A 19,823-nucleotide genomic window follows, 5' to 3' on the forward strand; every position below is an offset into this window, starting at 1 on the left:
GTTCCCCTTGAGTCAGAGCCGGAAGAGAGCGGGCAGACTTTTCATAGATGCTTTGTTTGTAATAGCAAAGCTACGGTACTAGCTTCGATTTCGAGTCTGAAAAGCCTGCCCGCCAGAGACTAAGTCCAGCATTTTGCGCCCAAGTTCTCGGAATCGAACGTAGTGGTCGTGGCTGGGATCTTATGCCGATTTGAGTTCCTGGAGATTTGGAGTAGCTCGCGGTCAGGAGGGACCAAGTTATCAGAAGCGAACATAGCGGTGGCGTATGGCATTATATGCCGATTTGGGTACCAGGAGCTCCCGGGCTAAGTCTCGGTCAGGGTAAAACTCTCACAAAGAGTTCCCTGCACCTAGGAAAGTCTAGTTTCCTACCCCAGCCCCAAAGTAAGTGTGTCTTTCGTCTGTATTTTGTGTATCATTGTGTGTAAGCGAATTTATGCCGAATAAATTACAATTTATTTCAATAACCTTGTTTTGCTCAATGATCCCGATAAAAGGTGTAAATAACCCGGTCACCCGTGACACCCATGTCCTGGGCTATCTCTAGCCTGCCTATGCCCTGGGATATAATCTAGCCTGCTTTTGCAATGGGATATCTCTAGCCCGCCCATGCCCTGGGCCACCTCTAGCCTGCCCATGCCCTAGGCTATCTCTAGCCTGCCCATGCCCTGGGTCATCTCTAACCTGCCTATGCCCTGGACTATCCCTAACCTGCCTATGCCCTGGACTATCTCTAGCCTGCCTATGCCCTGGGATATCTCTAGCCTGCCTATGCCCTGGGCCATCTCTAGCCTGCATATGCCCTGGACTATCCCTAACCTGCCTATGCCCTGGACTATCCCTAGCCTGCCTATGCCCTGGGATCTCTCTGGCCTGCCCATGCCCTGTATGCCATCACTTTGCATCCCAGGTGAGGTGGCAAACTTGGTTCTAATGACACAAAGCTGTTTTAGGGCGAAGCTTCTGCGGGTGAGAAAGTGATGGAAAGGTAAACAGACGTCAGTTTAAAAAAAGGGGGGAATAATATTGCAGATTGCGTTCTGACGTTTGGGACGACAACAGCACTTCCGAGAGTTGTAAAACACACGTGTATTTCCAGGTCCAGCCGTGTTACACCGAATAACATGCGGTGTGAGAATTACATGCCAGGACGAGGGATAATGTCGGTAAAACGAGCTTGACACAATAATAAATAAATAAACATGTCCTGTAACTCATAGCAATCCCAGAATAAGCTTCCACCTTTATCTGGGCTCGGTGCATCAGGGATACGCTGGGATGACACATACTCTTCGCCCTCAGTCTGCTGTCTCTTTACAATCGGCCACAGGCGGGGACTTCTGCAGTGTCGTGTGACCAAGCAGGGTCCCTCTCAGGCTCTGCGAGCTGGTGGAGGTGATCTAGGAAAGGAAAATTCCAACGTTATACTCAGCAAGGTATCACGTCACAGATTACACCCAATGCAATACATCCCAGAATAGAGTATTACACCCAATGCAATACCTTCCAGTATAGAGTATTACACCCAATGCAATACCTTCCAGTATAGAGTATTACATCCAATGCAATACCTTCCATCAATAGAGTATTACACCCAATGCAATACCTTCCAGTATAGAGTATTACACCCAATGCAATACCTTCGAAGTATCGAGTATTACACCCAATGCAATACCTTCCATCAATAGAGTATTACACCCAATGCAATACCTTCCAGTATAGAGTATTACACCCAATGCAATACTTCGAAGAATCGAGTATTACACCCAATGCAATACCTTCCAGTTTAGAGTATTACACCCAATGCAATACCTTCCAGTATAGAGTATTACATCCAATGCAATACCTTCCAGTATAGAGTATTACATCCAATGCAATACCTTCCAGTATAGAGTATTACATCCAATGCAATACCTTCCAGTATAGAGTATTACACCTAATGCAATACCGTCCAGTATAGAGTATTACATCCAATGCAATACCTTCCAGTATAGAGTATTAAACCCAAATGCAATATGTTCCAGTATAGAGTATTAAACCCAAATTCAATACCTTCCAGTATAGAGTACAGGCATACCCCGGTTTAAGGACACTAACTTTAAGTACACTCGCAAGTAAGTACATATCGCTCAATAGGCAAACGGCAGCTCACGCATTCGCCGTTCAGCACGTCCTTAACAGCAATACCAGCTCCCTACCTGTACCAAAGCTGTATGCAAGCGGGGAGACTATAGAGCCTATTACAAATGCATTATTTACATCAGTTATGCATGTATATGACGATTGCAGTACAGTACATGCATCAATAAGTGGGAAAAAGGTAGTGCTTCACTTTAAGTACATTTTCGCTTTACATACATGCTCCGATCCCATTGCGTACGGAAATGTGGGGTATGCCTGTATGCAATACCTTCCAGTATAGAGTATTACATCCAAAGCAATACCTTCCAGTATAGAGTAATACACCCAATGCAATACCTTCCAGTATCGAGTATTACACCCAATGCAATACCTTCCAGTATAGAGTATTACACCAATGCAATACCTTCCAGTATAGAGTATTACATCCAATGCAATACCTTCCAGTACAGAGTAGTACACCCAATGCAATACCTTCCAGTATAGAGTATTACACCAATGCAACACCTTCCAGTATAGAGTATTACACCCAATGCAATACATTCCAGTATAGAGTATTACATCCAATGCAATACCTTCCAGTATAGAGTATTACACCAATGCAACACCTTCCAGTATAGAGTATTACACCCAATGCAATAACTACCAGTATAGAGTATTACATCCAATGCAATACCTTCCAGTATAGAGTATTACATCCAATGCAATACATTTCAGTATAGAGTATTACACCCAATGCAATACATTCCAGTATAGAGTATTACACCCAATGCAATACCTTCCAGTATAGAGTATTACACCCAATGCAATACATTCCAGTATAGAGTATTACACCCAATGCAATACCTTCCAGTATAGAGTATTACATCCAATGCAATACCTTCCAGTATAGAGAATTACATCCATTACAATACCTTCCACTATAGAGTATTACACCCAATGCAATACCTTCCAGTATAGAGTATTATACCAATGCAATACCTTCCAGTATAGATTATTACATCCAATGCAATACCTGCCAGTATAGAGTATTACACCCAATGCAATTCCTTCCAGTATACAGTATTACATCCAATGCAATACCTTCCAGTATAGAGTATTACACCCAATGCAATACCTTTCAGTATAGAGTATTACACCCAATGCAATACCTTCCAGTATAGAGTATTACATCCAATGCAATACCTTCCAGTATAGAGAATTACATCCATTACAATACCTTCCACTATAGAGTATTACACCCAATGCAATACCTTCCAGTATAGAGTATTATACCAATGCAATACCTTCCAGTATAGATTATTACATCCAATGCAATACCTGCCAGTATAGAGTATTACACCCAATGCAATTCCTTCCAGTATACAGTATTACATCCAATGCAATACCTTCCAGTATAGAGTATTATATCCAATGCAATACCTTCCAGTATAGAGTATTACACCCAATGCAATGTATTCCAGTATAGAGTATTACACCTAATGCAATACCGTCCAGTATAGAGTATTACATCCAATGCAATACCTTCCAGTATAGAGTATTAAACCCAAATGCAATATGTTCCAGTATAGAGTATTAAACTCAAATTCAATACCTTCCAGTATAGAGTACAGGCATACCCCGGTTTAAGGACACTAACTTTAAGTACACTCGCAAGTAAGTACATATCGCTCAATAGGCAAACGGCAGCTCACGCATGCGCCTGTCAGCACGTCCTTAACAGCAATACCAGCTCCCTACCTGTACCAAAGCTGTATGCAAGCGGGGAGACTATAGAGCCTATTACAAATGCATTATTTACATCAGTTATGCATGTATATGACGATTGCAGTACAGTACATGCATCAATAAGTGGGAAAAAGGTAGTGCTTCACTTTAAGTACATTTTCGCTTTACATACATGCTCCGATCCCATTGCGTATGGAAATGTGGGGTATGCCTGTATGCAATACCTTCCAGTATAGATTATTACATCCAATGCAATACCTGCCAGTATAGAGTATTACACCCAATGCAATTCCTTCCAGTATACAGTATTACATCCAATGCAATACCTTCCAGTATAGAGTATTATATCCAATGCAATACCTTCCAGTATAGAGTATTACACCCAATGCAATGTATTCCAGTATAGAGTATTACACCCAATGCAATACCTTTAGAGAATTACACCAAACGTTATACTCAGCAAGGTATCACATCACAAATTACACCCAATGCAATATTCCAATATAGAGTATAAAGCCCAAATGCAATACCTTCCAGTATAGAGAATTACACCCAATGCAATACCTTCCAGTATAGAGTATTACACCCAATGCAATACCTTCCAGTATACAGTATAAAATCCAATGCAAGCCTGCCAGTATAGAGTATTACACCCAATGCAATACCTTCCGGTATAGAGTATTACATCCAATGCAATACCTTCTAGTATAGAGCATTATATCCAATGCAATACCTTCCAGTATAGAGTATTACACCAAATGCAATACATTCCAGTATAGAGTATTACACCCAATGCAATACCTTCCAGTATAAAGAATTACACCCAACGTTATACTCAGAAAGGTATCACATCACAAATTACACCCAATGCAATACATTCCAGTATAGAGTACTACACCCAATGCAATACCTTCCAGTATAGAGAATTACACCCAATGCAATAACTTCCAGTACAGAGTATTACACCCAATGCAATACCTTCCAGTATAGAGTATTATATCCAATGCAATACCTTCCAGTATAGAGTATTACACCCAATGCAATACATTCCAGTATAGAGTATTACACCCAATGCAATACATTCCAATATAGAGTATTACATCCAATGCAATACCTTCCACTATAGAGTATTACAGCCAACGCAATACTTTCCACTATAGAGTATTACATCCAATGCAATACCTTCCACTATAGAGTATTACATCCAATGCAATACCTTCCACTATAGAGTATGGATGTGGCGATGCGCTCACTGAACGGCAGTTTCCAATCGGAGGAGATACGCCACCACGTCAATCAACGTGAGACGGGATGAGACACAGGTACTGGTATCGGCGCATCGTCACAGCGACGGTGGTGGATGTGAGGCTGGTCTCCCTATAGGGATTACCAACCTCCATTATATACCATACACACTGCTTGAAGGAAATTCACAATTGTGAATTTAAATATGTTGAGATTAAGCGATATAACCATACCTTGTATAGTACGATCTGCACCACCTTGCTGCTCTTTTGTTTCTGGGGGAACGAGTACTACATCTCTCCAACATACCACAGAGGAGAGGCCCTAAGCCTGGCCAAAGACGTTTCCGCCTGGGTTTACATATTAGATGTGTCTGCTATCGATGGATACTTTGTGAGTGTGCACGTGTGGCGCTTGTTTCCAATATATTCCAATACAGCATTGCACTATTATACATTTTTGTCTTGTTTCGGTTTTTGCGCTCCCCGTGTTTACAAAATCACATATTAAAGAAATTCAGAGGACGGTTCCTTTTCGGGTTCGGAGCTGCGTACTGGTTCTACTTGTTTCAACATATTGAACACTGTCATTAATTTAAAGTTGCACATAAGTTATATCACTATACTGCATCACGCGTATGTACATTTTGTATTGTTCACACTTTATTATCACATTTGTTGTGTGGGTTTTATATATTTAGAGCGCAAGGTTCTTTTTTTATTAGTTCCCGTGTCCATATACACCCATCCGGTACCTTGTCCATGTAAACCCATCTGGAACCGTGTCCATGTAAATCCACCCTGTACCATGTCCATGTAAACCTACCCGGTACCGTGTCCATGTAAACCTATCCGGTACGTGTCCATGTAAATCCACCCGGTATCGTATCCATGTAAACCCACCGGGTGCCGTGTCCATGTAAACCCATCCGGTACTGTGTCCATGTAAACCCACCTGGTACCGTGTCCATGTAAACCCACCCGGTACCGTGTCCATGTAAACCCACCCGGTACCGTGTCCATGTAAACCCATCCGGTACCGTATCCATATAAACCCATCCAGTACCGTGTCTGTAACAGGGTATTTATCCCTGTTCAGGAAATGTGCCTCTAATCCAGCAGTGTGGTGGTTAACTGCTGGTAGTCAATTAACAAACACCACCTGACTGATTAGGTTTGTTAGACAAGCCTGCCTTTGAGACAGGAAGTGAGATTTTTCCTGAGTCTCACAAATTGTGGGACTGACCATAGGAACAGATGTCTTAAGCCTGCCAAAAGAAACTGCACACTGCCTGCAAGACACAGGGGAAAGTACTTCTAAACCTGGAGAACAAAGAAGCCTTTCCCTACAAGAGAGAGATAAGACTTTCCTTTCTAAGACTTTTTGTATATCTACACATTACAAGATATATGTTTGGGGCTGAGAGACATGCTAATCTAAAGGGAGTTGTGGACTGCATAGGTTTCACTAGAAATACTCCCAAGTGGAACAGAAGCTTTGTTTGACCCCTTATTTGCATATGCTTGGATGATTTTCTTGTGTTAAAGAAACAGGCGCAATAAAAGCCTTATTTAATTTCACCTTAAAAAAGTCTCCATTGCATACCTCTGCACACATCCTCTAACATATGGTGTCAGAAGTGGGATTGAGGTAGCTCTTGAAGTTAAAAGGGGCCCCGGAGATTGCCTGTGAAATTTTTTTGTGCTTTTTGCCTACAAACAGCCTGAGCAACATTAGCAAAGAACACATGCAGCAGAGACCAGAATTAAAGGGATACACATCCAGGCAGGACATCTAAACTGCACTGAAAGCCACACAACCACACACGGACTCTTTTCCCCAATCCCAAGAGGAGAGAGAGAGACTGCTGAGCAGGTAAACCTTACTTGCCTATCACAATAAGTGTAATATGGTTATTGAAATAGGGGTTTTGCCTTCCAGCCGTAGTCAGGGTTCAAGAAGTAAGTTAGCCCTTAAAAGGGATAGGCGTTTGTTGTTTTCAAATGTTTCGCTGAAGCACTGAATACAGATGGTGACCCACAAGTGGTACAGATTCTGCAAGTAAAGGCTGCCACACCGCATAGGACTACCAGCTGTTAATGGAGTATATGCAGAAAAGTGTGAAAATTGATGCAAGACTGTGCTGAAGCAGGGGAATTTTCAGCAAACAAATGCTGAGTGTAAAATTGCCCCGCCGGGTAAAAAGGGATTGCTGAACTGTGTAAAAGGTATCCCAAAGCCAATTGCTGAGTGTTGAGTCGCCCTGCCGGGAGTGAAAGAAATATTCCACTGCAAAGAATATATTTTTTTTTCTGCAAGTAAAGTCTATCTATGTATCTTGGGAGTAAAACAGGCACCCAATTTGTGAAGAGTGAATGTCATAATACCCAAAGATGAGACTGAAAATTACTGAACTAAAGCAGAAAAACAAATTCTGTTGCTGAAGCGGAGGGATTGCACATGGCAAATAAATGGTGTAATGCAAATGCCTTTGCTGAAGCCAGAAAATGGGCAGCTAGCAAGCATTGTATTTAAAGAAAATAATGTCGCAAGCACGAACATGACAGCACGAGGCACGGGGAGTATTGGGCTCAAAGTCAGCTTCGTGTGGGAGTCCTAACTAAAAACACGTCTCCCAGGAAGAGGAGACGGGAACCTGCCGTCCAAGTTAAACAGGCGAGATCCGATCTTGCATCACTCCGGGAACTGGCGAAGAGTTTGCTTTACAGGGAGACGTTCTCGTGCTCTCCACACAGATTTTCAGGCAGGTCCGGGGCCCTCAACTTCAGTCCTCAAGCTTTCCCCCCCACCCCCAAAATGGTCAGGTTTTCAGGATATCCCTGCTTCAGCACAGGTGGCTCAATCAGTCCCTGCTTCAGTACAAGTGGCTCAATGTATCCCTGCTTCAGCATAGCTGGATCAGACTCTGCTTCAGCACAAGTGGCTCAATCAGTCCCTGCTTCAGCACAGGTGGCTCAATCAGTCCCTGCTTCAGCATAGGTGGCTCAATCAGATCAGATCTTCAACTGAGACTCTCATTGAGCCACCTGTGCAGAAGCTGGGATAACCTGAAACCCTGACCTGTTGGGGGGGAGGGGGAGCCTTGAAGACTGGTTTTGAGCCCCTTGGGGTAGATCATTGGAAAGTACGATGAGCAAACTGACAGATTAAAAACGTAAAACAGAAACAGCACAGGTTCTTTCTACTGATATTTAGCAGAATTTCCCTTCCCTCGGCCACAGGTGTTATATATGGGATTCTGAACCTATAGAAAAGAAGGCCTAAACACAATCTACTAAGAATCATATACCACCATATAGAAGATAATACATATAACAGCAATAGGTATACATATAGATACAAACAGTATAGGTAGTAACAGGATATCATGAACAAGAAATAAACAAATATTCACTATATACTTTGATAAGGTATAGATATAGGATAGAGTAGCACTATGTAATAGAAATATAGGGTACCTGTTGTGAATGGTAATGAATCTATGTATATATCAAATTATATATTTTAGCTGATAAAGCAAATAAAAGCGGAAAACATCAAGGCATGTGGCATGTATGTACAGTATGTATGTATGTATGTATGTATGTATGTATGTGCGTATGTCTTTATATAGCGCCTTTAATATACATAGCGCTTCACAGCAGTAATACACGTGACAATCATATAAATAACAAATAATACAAATAACAGATCATGGGAATAAGCGCTTCAGACATAACAGTAACAATTAGGAAAAGGAGTCCCTGCTCCGAAGAGCTTACAATCTAATTGGTGGGGAGAACGTACAGAGGCAGTAGGAGTGCGTTCTGGTAAGTGCGTCTGCAGGGGGCCAAGCTTTATGTATGAGATGTATATTGACGTTTATGACATGTGTAATTATATGTCATGGTTGTTTAGCAGAATGTACTGTAATTGTTCCAAAAGGTGATAGCATCTTAAACTCACCTTGTTGCTGGAAGTAAACTATCTTAGCGAACGAGCCAAATGAATGCTGAAGTATTTGTTTTATCATACATGAATGGGAGAGGCACACAGTGAGTTGCGTTCCCCGTTCATGCTGCCGGCTCCCTGGCTTGGAAGGTCTGCACTCGACTGCCAGATTCCTCATATATAAAAGCATTGTTCCACCCGAATCCCCAATAAGGCTGCGCCCATACTCCCCCTGACCGCGGCGTGAACAAAAGGCCGTGCCTCTATGAGGACGGCCATAGGTCACGCGATTCCCGGGCAGACAAAATAATTAGATTTTGATGCGTGACGGCTGGGTCATATGGGCGGTTCAGCCAATGAGAGCGAACCGCTCACGGGACGTCACGGGCACACCTCCGACACGCCTCTCCGTCCCATATGCCATGGATCGCCTCGGCAGCAGTTGCGCGGAACGTCTGCACTATGGCCTTGGCCTAAGACATACACTTTATTTGGATGTTAACGGTCACGGCATTTGGTAACGTAAGCTTGCCAGCTCCATAACATAAAAATAAAGCAATGGAACCAGCCACGGACCCTAAAGCCACGTCAAAACTATAACCAACCAAAGGTTAGCTCGACCTACGCCACAGAGCTGAAGGGTTGCGGTTACAGTACTTTCCCATAATACCCCAATTAGGGGCAAAACACATGTTTATTTTCCTTTTCTGTCTCGCTGCAAAGGTATCCCCCTAACCTTACCCCCAAAACCCCTAACATTAAGACCGTACCCTAATGTGTTAACCCAAATTCAGCTCCTTAATAACTTACCTTAGCGGTGAGACGGCCGACGGTGAGTTGCCCTCAGTAGCGGCGAGTTGGATGCAGCAAGATGTCACATTCCACCATTATTTGCCTTAGCTGGAAATGCCACCCCACCACCAGCAAGGCTACTCCACCACAAGCAAGGGAACCCTGCCACAAGCAATGCCACCCCACCACCAGCAAGGCTACTCCACCACAAGCAAGGGAACCCTGCCACAAGCAATGCCACCCCGCCACCAGCAAGGCTACTCCACCACAAGCAAGGGAACCCTGCCACAAGCAATGCCACCCCGCCACCAGCAAGGCTACTCCACCACAAGCAAGGGAACCCTGCCACAAGCAATGCTACCCCGCCACCAGCAAGGCTACTCCACCACAAGTGAGGCCACCTGCCACAAGCAATGCCACCCCGCCACCAGCAAGGCTACTCCACCACAAGCAAGGGAACCCTGCCATAAGCAATGCCACCCCGCCACCAGCAAGGCTACTCCACCACAAGCAAGGGAATCCTGCCACAAGCAATGCTACCCCGCCACCAGCAAGGCTACTCCACCACAAGTGAGGCCACCTGCCACAAGCAATGCCACCCCGCCACCAGCAAGGCTACTCCACCACAAGCAAGGGAACCCTGCCACAAGCAATGCAACCCCGCCACCAGCAAGGCTACTCCACCACAAGTGAGGCCACCTGCCACAAGCAATGCCACCCCGCCACCAGCAAGGCTACTCCACCACAAGCAAGGGAACCCTGCCACCAGCAATGCCACTCTGCCACCAGCAATGCCACCCCGCCACCAGCAAGGCCACCCCGCCACCAGCAAGGCCACCCCGCTACCAGCAATGCCACTCCACCACCAGCAAGGTCAACCTGCCACCAGCAAGGCCACCCCGCTACCAGAAATGCCACTCCGCCACCAGCAAGGCCACCCCGCCACCAGCAATGCCACTCTGCCACCAGCAATGCTACCCCGCCACCAGCAATGCCACGCCACCACCAGAAAGGCCACCCCGACACCAGCAAGACCACTCCGCTACCAGCAATTCCACTCTGCCACCAGCAAGGCCACCCTGCCACCAGCAATGTCACCCTGCCACCAGCAAGGCCACCCCGCTACCAGCAATGCCACTCCGCCACAAGCAAGGCCACCCCGCTACCAGAAATGCCACTCTTCCACCAGCAAGGCCATCCCACCACCAGGGAGGCCACCCCACCACCAGCAAGGCCACCCCGCCACCAGCAATGCCACTCCATCATCATCAATGTCACCCTAGCACCAGCAAGGCTACTCTACCACAAGCATGGCCACCCCACCACCAGCAAGGCCACAAGTGTTTTACCTCACACGGCTGACCGCCCTACACAAGCTTATCACCTTATAAAACTCACGGTAACACTCACTAGCCCCCCACCCCAATCACAACCCCTATCCGTGCCGGACTCGTCACTGCCGCCATCTGCCCACTCGCTATTATTCCCTGGCACAATGCTGTTGATTAACTGTATATGACAGAATAAAAGATGCCCGGAACTGGACATCGATACCTCTTGCTCTCTCCTCATTGGGTAACCCGGGAGGGTTGTGTGCGGCTACCCGACTTAGGCAAAGAGTGAGAGTTTGCTCGCCGACGTCGAAATTTTCCACTTGGCATTTATATATATATATATATATTTATATTTACTGTATATACAGTATACACAGGCAAGATCAGCTAAACCAGCATGGAATAGGTGATCAAATATTACATAACATTAAATATTAACCCCCTAGTAGCCCAAGTGTTAAACTAGTTATGCTGTAAGAAGGGGTTAATATATACATGACAATACACTACACTAATGTACCTACCCCTCCTTGGCCACCGTAGTGGCTAGTAAAGTATTACCATGCAATACTTCACTAACCGGTAAGGTAATCGAGGGGTTAACCCATAGCACCCCTCACGGGGAGGGGCCTAAACACCCCCGGGGAAAACTACCCCCACCCCATTCCTTTGCTGTGCAGGTGGTGTGTGACGCACATGTGCACATACTGAATGTGGTTACGGGCTCCCCAGAGTCACGCCGCGATTCTCATATTCAGCGCCAGCCTACCGCGTTGGTAGATTTAGAAGCTGGAACGATGGCGAGCGAATTGCGAGTAGATACGTGTATTTGATATCCTTTTAGATCCATGGGGGGTGGGGGGAAAGCCACGCACTTGCCGCCCCTTCTTGAAGTGAAAGTGTGTGTAAGAAGAACGCTGAGGATTCTTGGTATTGACTTGCTGATGTTTTTTTTTAAGTTCGTTTTAGGTGACGCAGAATATGGAGTCCGGCCGCGGCTTCTCACTCCTGTGACTGAAGCACGGCGTTCGTATAATGAGGCACACGTCCACTCGCAGTGTAACTCATCGGCGTGATTCGGGAGCCCGGATACATCAGGTGGTGTGCTGCAGTATTCCCCTGGTAACGTGGCTGACACAGTGTGGCTGGTTGTGTTTTTGCACAATACACTGTAGCCCTTTGCAATAACACAGCTGTAGAGATAGCTCAGGGGCGGCCAACTCCAGTCCTCAAAGGCCGTTAACAGGTCAGCTTTTCAGGATATCCCTGCTTCAGCACAGGGGGTTCAGTCAAAGACTGAGCCATCTGTGCTGACGAAGGGATATCCTTAAAACCTGACCTGTTTGTGGCGGTACTCAGCACATAGGCATGTTGCAGACAGTCCCTGCCCCGCAGAGCTTACACTATGTTTTTGGTGCCTGAGGCACAAGGAGATAAAGTGACTTGCCCAAGGTCGTTGAACCAGCTTGCCCTGCTTCACACACCGTGTCATTGGTTACAGAGTCAGCGTCTTTACTCACTGAGCCTTTACTCACTGAGCCTATACTCACAGAGCCTTTACTCACAGAGCCTATACTCACTGAGTCTTTACTTACTGAGTCTTTACTCACCGAGTCTTTACTCACTGAGCCTTTACTCACTGAGCCTTTACTCACCGAGCCTTTACTCACCGAGCCTTAACCCACCGAGCCTTTACTCACTGAGCCTTTACTCACTGAGCCTATACTCACTGAGCCTATACTCACAGAGCCTATACTCACTGAGTCTTTACTCACCGAGTCTTTATTCACTGAGCCTTTACTCACCGAGTCATTACTCACTGAGTCGTTACACACTGAGCCTTTACTCATCGAGCCTTTACTCACCGAGTCGTTACTTACCGAGTCATTACTCACCGAGCCGTTACTCTCCATGTCTTTACTCGCTGAGTCTTTACTCACTGAGCATTTACTCACTGAGCATTTACTCACCAAGTCTTTACTCACTGAGCATTAACTCACACCGAGTCATTACTCACCGAGTCGTTACTCACTGAGCATTTACTCACTGAGCATTTACTCACCAAGTCTTTACTCACTGAGCATTAACTCACGAGTCGTTACTCACCGAGTCATTACTCACTGAGTCTTTACTCACTGAGCCTTTACTCACTGAGCCTTTACTCACTGAGCCTTTACTCATGAGCCTTTGCTCACCGAGCCTTTGCTCACTGAGTCCCTTCTCTGACTTTTATAAATGTTCTACTTACTGATTTGGGTAACATAGCGTATATAGAAGGAAGTTGGTCAGTGTTTGGGGCAATAAAACCATTCATTATACTGTAAATGTAAATGCCGCTTATTATTATCCAAATAATGTTTTACTAAGAACCATGCAGCGTGTTCAATTACTGTCGTTTCCTTTAATTGACTTGAACATGGAGCGGTTTCATCACCCGGCAGTAATGTGTTCTATACAAATGTGCTTATAAATCCTTAAATCCACCCAGGGGTTCTCAACTCCAGCCCTCAGGACCACCCCCGACAGGTCAGGTTTTGAGGATATCCCTGCTTCACAACAGGTGGCTCAATCAGTCCCTGCTTCAGCACAGGTGGCTCAATAAGTCCCAGCTTCAGCACAAGTGGCACAATCAGGTTTGTTTCCCCCAGAACGCGATACTATCACACTTTAACAAGAGTGCAATGTATCCAGGTCAATGTGTCAAACATCTCACCTTGGGAGGCCTCTAACCGCAGTGTTTCTTATGAGTTGTACACATGGAGATGCGTTTAGCGACTCACCCTAGCTAACCTCTGTGATATACAGGATTGGGACTATGGGGTGACTGTGTCTTCCAGAGCGGAACCCCCAACACTTCCAGGTCCTCGGATTGCTGAGATACTTTCTGTTTTATTTTTAATTTAAATGGCCATCCACAAGGCAGCCACCGGGAGAAACAGGCAGGGGCCATTTTTAGTGCGGTCCCATAATCATTCAAATGTCTGATAGTGCCGACCCGTGTAACAATACATATGTTGGAATTACACTGAAGTCAAAGCACTCAACAACATTGCAGCCTCAACGACATTTTAATATCTGTTTTCAAGATGTGTTTAGTGGCAGTGGAAGTATACACCCAAAATTAAATTCCATACAAGCAACATATAATGCTATCAGACCTATCCATTCTCAGTTAGGTAAGTGCTTATATAAATTGCCCAAACGTCACTGAGAAAATCCCCCCCAGCACCCAGATTCTACGTCTCCTCGCGTAACCTCCGTGATAATTAATGTCATAAATACTTAAAGTACAGTACACAAGGGTGGTTTTTACCTGTGTGCCTGCCAGCCAATTAAAAATTGAAATGTCAACGATATTTGGCTGGAAACTAGTAACAAATCCGTGCAGGCTTCGAGATTGCTCAACTACCACAACAGCGCCGAATTCTACGTGGCGACAAGAATTATGCAACCAGATAAAAGTTAGCTAAGGCGATTTAAGAAAAATCCAGTAGATATTTACTGCAAAAAAGCCTTTCTGATGTATTAGGAATCACTTTGTAGTATCCCTTCTGCAAATCCCCGGGATATCCCAGCGCTGCTATCTTCCCCGGGATATCCCAGCGCTGCTATCTTCCCCGGGATATCCCAGCGCTGTTATCTTCCCCGGATATTTCAGCGCTGCTATCTTCCCCGGGATATCCCAGCGCTGCTCTCTTCCCCGGGATATCTCAGCGCTGCTATCTTCCCCGGGATATCTCAGAGCTGCTATCTTCCCCGGGATATCCCAGCGCTGCTATCTTCCCCGGGATATCCCAGCGCTGCTCTCTTCCCCGGGATATCCCAGCGCTGCTATCTTCCCCGGGATATCCCAGCGCTGTTATCTTCCCCGCATATTTCAGCGCTGCTATCTTCCCCAGGAAATGCCAGCTCTGCTATCTTCCCCGGGATATCCCAGCGCTGCTCTCTTCCCCGGGATATCTCAGCGCTGCTATCTTCCCCGGGATACCTCTTCCCCGGGATATCCCAGCGCTGTTATCTTCCCCGGGATATCCCAGCGCTGCTATCTTCCCCGGGATATCCCAGCGCTCCTCTCTTCCCCGGGATATCCCAGCGCTGCAATCTTCCCCGGGATATCTCAGCGCTGCTATCTTCCCCGGGATACCTCTTCCCCGGGATATCCCAGCGCTGTTATCTTCCCCGGGATATCCCAGCTCTGCTATCTTCCCAGGGATATCCCAGTGCTGTTCTCTTCCCCGGGATATCCCAGCGCTCCTCTCTTCCCCGGGATATCCCAGCGCTGCTATCTTCCCCGGGATATACCAGCGCTGCTATCTTCCCCAGGATATCTCAGCGCTGCTATCTTCCCCGGGATATCTCAGCGCTGCTATCTTCCCCGGGATATCTCAGCGCTGCTATCTTCCCCGGTATATCTCAGAGCTGCTATCTTCCCCGGGATATCCCAGCGCTGCTACCTTCCCCGGGATATCCCAGCGCTGCTCTCTTCCCCGGGATATACCAGCGCTGATATCTTCCCCGGGATATCTCAGCGCTGCTATCTTCCCCGGGATATCTCAGCGCTGCTATCTTCCCAGGGATATCTCAGAGCTGCTATCTTCCCCGGGATATCATAGCGCTGCTATCTTCCCCGGGATATCCCAGCGCTGCTCTCTTCCCCGAGATATCCCAGCGCTGCTATCTTCCCCGGGATATCCCAGCGCTGTTATCTTCCCCGCATATTTCAGCGCTGCTATCTTCCCCGGGATATACCAGCTTTGCTATCTTCCCCGGGATATCCCAGCGCTGCTCTCTTCCCCGGGATATTCCAGAGCTGCTATCTTCCCCGGGATATCCCAGCGCTGCTCTCTTCCCCGGGATATCTCAGCGCTGATATCTTCCCCGGGATACCTCTTCCCCGGGATATCCCAGCGCTGTTATCTTCCCCGGGATACCTCTTCCCCGGGATATCCCAGCGCTGTTATCTTCCCCGGGATATCCCAGCGCTGCTATCTTCCCCAGGATATCCCAGCGCTGCTCTCTTCCCGGGATATCCCAGTGCTGCTCACTTCCCCGGGATATCCCAGCGCTGCGATCTTCCCCGGGATATACCAGAGCTGCTATCTTCCCCGGGATATCTCAGCGCTGCTATCTTCCCCTGGATATCTCAGCGCTGCTATCTTCCCTGGGATATCCCAGCGCTGCTCTCTTCCCCGGGATATACCAGCGCTGCTATCTTCCCCGGGATATCTCAGCGCTGCTATCTTCCCCGGGATATCTCAGCGCTGCTATCTTCCCCGGGATATCTCAGAGCTGCTATCTTCCCCGGGATATCCCAGCGCTGCTATCTTCCCCGGGATATCCCAGCGCTGCTCTCTTCCCCGGGATATCCCAGCGCTGCTATCTTCCCCGGGATATCTCAGCTCTGCTCTCTTCCCCGGGATATCCCAGCGCTGCTCTCTTCCCCGGGATATTCCAGAGCTGCTATCTTCCCTGGGATATCCCAGCGCTGCTATCTTCCCCGGGATATCTCAGCGCTGCTATCTTCCCCGGGATACCTCTTCCCCGGGATATCCCAGCACTGTTATCTTCCCCGGGATATCCCAGCGCTGCTATCTTCCCCGGGATATCCCAGCGCTGTTATCTTCCCCGCATATTTCAGCGCTGCTATCTTCCCCGGGATATACCAGCTTTGCTATCTTCCCCGGGATATCCCAGCGCTGCTCTCTTCCCCGGGATATCCCAGCGCTGCTATCTTCCCCGGGATATCCCAGCGCTGCTCTCTTCCCCGGGATATCCCAGCGCTGCTATCTTCCCCGGGATATCTCAGCTCTGCTCTCTTCCCCGGGATATCCCAGCGCTGCTCTCTACCCCGGGATATTCCAGAGCTGCTATCTTCCCCGGGATATCTCAGCGCTGCTATCTTCCCCGGGATATCTCAGCGCTGCTATCTTCCCCGGGATACCTCTTCCCCGGGATATCCCAGCACTGTTATCTTCCCCGGGATATCCCAGCGCTGCTATCTTCCCCGGGATATCCCAGCGCTGCTATCTTCCCCGGGATATCCCAGTGCTGCTCTCTTCCCCGGGATATCCCAGCGCTCCTCTCTTCCCCGGGATATCCCAGCGCTGCGATCTTCCCCGGGATATACCAGCGCTGCTATCTTCCCCGGGATATCTCAGCGCTGCTATCTTCCCCTGGATATCTCAGCGCTGCTATCTTCCCCGGGATATCCCAGCGCTGCTCTCTTCCCCGGGATATTCCAGAGCTGCTATCTTCCCCGGGATATCCCAGCGCTGCTCTCTTCCCCGGGATATCTTAGCGCTGCTATCTTCCCCGGGATATCCCAGCGCTGCTATCTTCCCCGGGATATCCCAGCGCTGCTCTCTTCCCCGGGATATCCCAGCGCTGCTATCTTCCCCGGGATATCCCAGCGCTGCTATCTTCCCCGGGATATCCCAGCGCTGCTGTCTTCCCCGGGATATCCCAGCGCTGCTATCTTCCCCGGGATATCCCAGCACTGCTGTTTTCCCCGGGATATCCCAGCGCTGCTCTCTTCCCCGGGATATCCCAGCGCTGCTCTCTTCCCCGGGATATCCCAGCGCTGCTATCTTCCCCGGGATATCCCAGCGCTGCTCTCTTCCCCGGGATATCCCAGCGCTGCTATCTTCCCCGGGATATCCCAGCGCTGCTCTCTTCCCCGGGATATCCCAGCGCTGCTATCTTGCCCGGGATATCCCAGCGCTGCTCTCTTCCCTGGGATATCCCAGCGCTGCTATCTTCCCCGGGATATCCTAGCGCTGCTATCTTCCCCGGGATATCCCAGCGCTGCTATCTTCCCCGGGATATCCCAGCGCTGCTATCTTCCCCGGGATATCCCAGCGCTGCTCTCTTCCCCGGGATATCCCAGCGCTGCTATCTTCCCCGGGATATCCCAGCGCTGCTACCTTCCCCGGGATATCCCAGCGCTGCTACCTTCCCCGGGATATCCCAGCGCTGCTCTCTTCCCCGGGATATCCCAGCGCTGCTATCTTCCCCGGGATATCTCAGCTCTGCTCTCTTCCCCGGGATATCCCAGCGCTGCTCTCTTCCCCGGGATATTCCAGAGCTGCTATCTTCCCCGGGATATCCCAGCGCTGCTATCTTCCCCGGGATATCTCAGCGCTGCTAACTTCCCCGGGATACCTCTTCCCCGGGATATCCCAGCACTGTTATCTTCCCCGGGATATCCCAGCGCTGCTATCTTCCCCGGGATATCCCAGCGCTGCTATCTTCCCCGGGATATCTCAGAGCTGCTATCTTCCCCGGGATATCCCAGCGCTGCTATCTTCCCCGGGATATCCCAGCGCTGCTCTCTTCCCCGGGATATCCCAGCGCTGCTATCTTCCCCGGGATATCTCAGCTCTGCTCTCTTCCCCGGGATATCCCAGCGCTGCTCTCTACCCCGGGATATTCCAGAGCTGCTATCTTCCCCGGGATATCTCAGCGCTGCTATCTTCCCCGGGATATCTCAGCGCTGCTATCTTCCCCGGGATACCTCTTCCCCGGGATATCCCAGCACTGTTATCTTCCCCGGGATATCCCAGCGCTGCTATCTTCCCCGGGATATCCCAGCGCTGCTATCTTCCCCGGGATATCCCAGTGCTGCTCTCTTCCCCGGGATATCCCAGCGCTCCTCTCTTCCCCGGGATATCCCAGCGCTGCGATCTTCCTCGGGATATACCAGCGCTGCTATCTTCCCCGGGATATCTCAGCGCTGCTATCTTCCCCTGGATATCTCAGCGCTGCTATCTTCCCCGGGATATCCCAGCGCTGCTCTCTTCCCCGGGATATTCCAGAGCTGCTATCTTCCCCGGGATATCCCAGCGCTGCTCTCTTCCCCGGGATATCTTAGCGCTGCTATCTTCCCCGGGATATCCCAGCGCTGCTATCTTCCCCGGGATATCCCAGCGCTGCTCTCTTCCCCGGGATATCCCAGCGCTGCTATCTTCCCCGGGATATCCCAGCGCTGCTATCTTCCCCGGGATATCCCAGCGCTGCTGTCTTCCCCGGGATATCCCAGCGCTGCTATCTTCCCCGGGATATCCCAGCGCTGCTATCTTCCCCGGGATATCCCAGCGCTGCTATCTTCCCCGGGATATCCCAGCGCTGCTATCTTCCCCGGGATATCCCAGCGCTGCTCTCTTCCCCGGGATATCCCAGCGCTGCTATCTTCCCCGGGATATCCCAGCGCTGCTATCTTCCCCGGGATATCCCAGCGCTGCTTTCTTCCCCGGGATATCCCAGCGCTGCTATCTTCCCCGGGATATCCCAGCGCTGCTATCTTCCCCGGGATATCCCAGCGCTGCTATCTTCCCCGGGATATCCCAGCGCTGCTATCTTCCCCGGGATATTCCAGCGCTGCTATCTTCCCCGGGATATCCCAGCGCTGCTACCTTCCCCGGGATATCCCAGCGCTGCTACCTTCCCCGGGATATCCCAGCGCTGCTATCTTCCCCGGGATATCCCTGCGCTGCTATCTTCCCCGGGATATCCCAGCGCTGCTATCTTCCCCGGGATATCCCAGCGCTGCTCTCTTCCCCGGGATATCCCAGCGCTGCTATCTTCCCCGGGATATCCCAGCGCTGCTACCTTCCCCGGGATATCCCAGCGCTGCTA

The 19,823-nt window shown here is 48.7% G+C and overlaps 1 long non-coding RNA gene across 1 annotated transcript in view; it reads right to left on the bottom strand.

Moving 5' to 3' along the window:
* The window catches only part of LOC142483494 (uncharacterized), a 58,490-nt gene extending 57,042 nt beyond the window's left edge, over positions 1 to 1,448 (bottom strand). Inside the window, exon 1 of the long non-coding RNA XR_012797356.1 lies at positions 526 to 1,448. This is a non-coding gene — a long non-coding RNA (uncharacterized LOC142483494). The remainder of the gene's footprint in view (positions 1 to 525) is intronic.
* Between the last annotated feature and the right edge of the window lie 18,375 nt (positions 1,449 to 19,823).

Source organism: Ascaphus truei, unplaced genomic scaffold, assembly GCF_040206685.1.
Source record: "Ascaphus truei isolate aAscTru1 unplaced genomic scaffold, aAscTru1.hap1 HAP1_SCAFFOLD_329, whole genome shotgun sequence".
NCBI classification, from domain to species: domain Eukaryota; kingdom Metazoa; phylum Chordata; class Amphibia; order Anura; family Ascaphidae; genus Ascaphus; species Ascaphus truei.